The sequence below is a fragment of the Aquarana catesbeiana genome, linkage group LG07 (assembly GCF_042186555.1).
Source record: "Aquarana catesbeiana isolate 2022-GZ linkage group LG07, ASM4218655v1, whole genome shotgun sequence".
Lineage (NCBI taxonomy): Eukaryota > Metazoa > Chordata > Amphibia > Anura > Ranidae > Aquarana > Aquarana catesbeiana.
Window position 1 is genome coordinate 80,392,787 of NC_133330.1, and position 507 is coordinate 80,393,293.

Genomic DNA, 507 nt, shown 5'->3' on the forward strand with positions numbered 1-507 from the left:
CTAAACAGGGGGGAATATAACAGTATAGTAATAAGAAGAAAGAAGATTAACAACTTCAATACAGGACATTTCCACCCCCTTCCTGCCCAGGCCAATTTTCAGCGCTGTAACATTTTGAATGACAATTGTGCAGTCATACAACACTTTACCCACAAATAGAGCTTTCTTTTGGTGGTATTTGATCACCTCTGCGGTTTTTATTTTTTGCGCTATAGAAAAAAAAAAACAAAAAAAAAAAAACACACACAATTTTTCACTTTTGCTATAATAAATATCCCAATTAAAAAAAAAAAAAAAAAATCCTCAGTTTAGGCCGATATATATTCTTCTTCTACACTTTTTTTTTTTTTTTTTTTTTAAGAACAAAAATGGCAATAAGCGTATATTGATTGGTTTGCGCACAAGTTATAGCGCCTACAAAATAGATTATTGATTTATAGCATTTTTTTTTTACTAGCAATCTGCGATTTTTATCGGGACTGACAGTGCTATAAATATGCATTGATT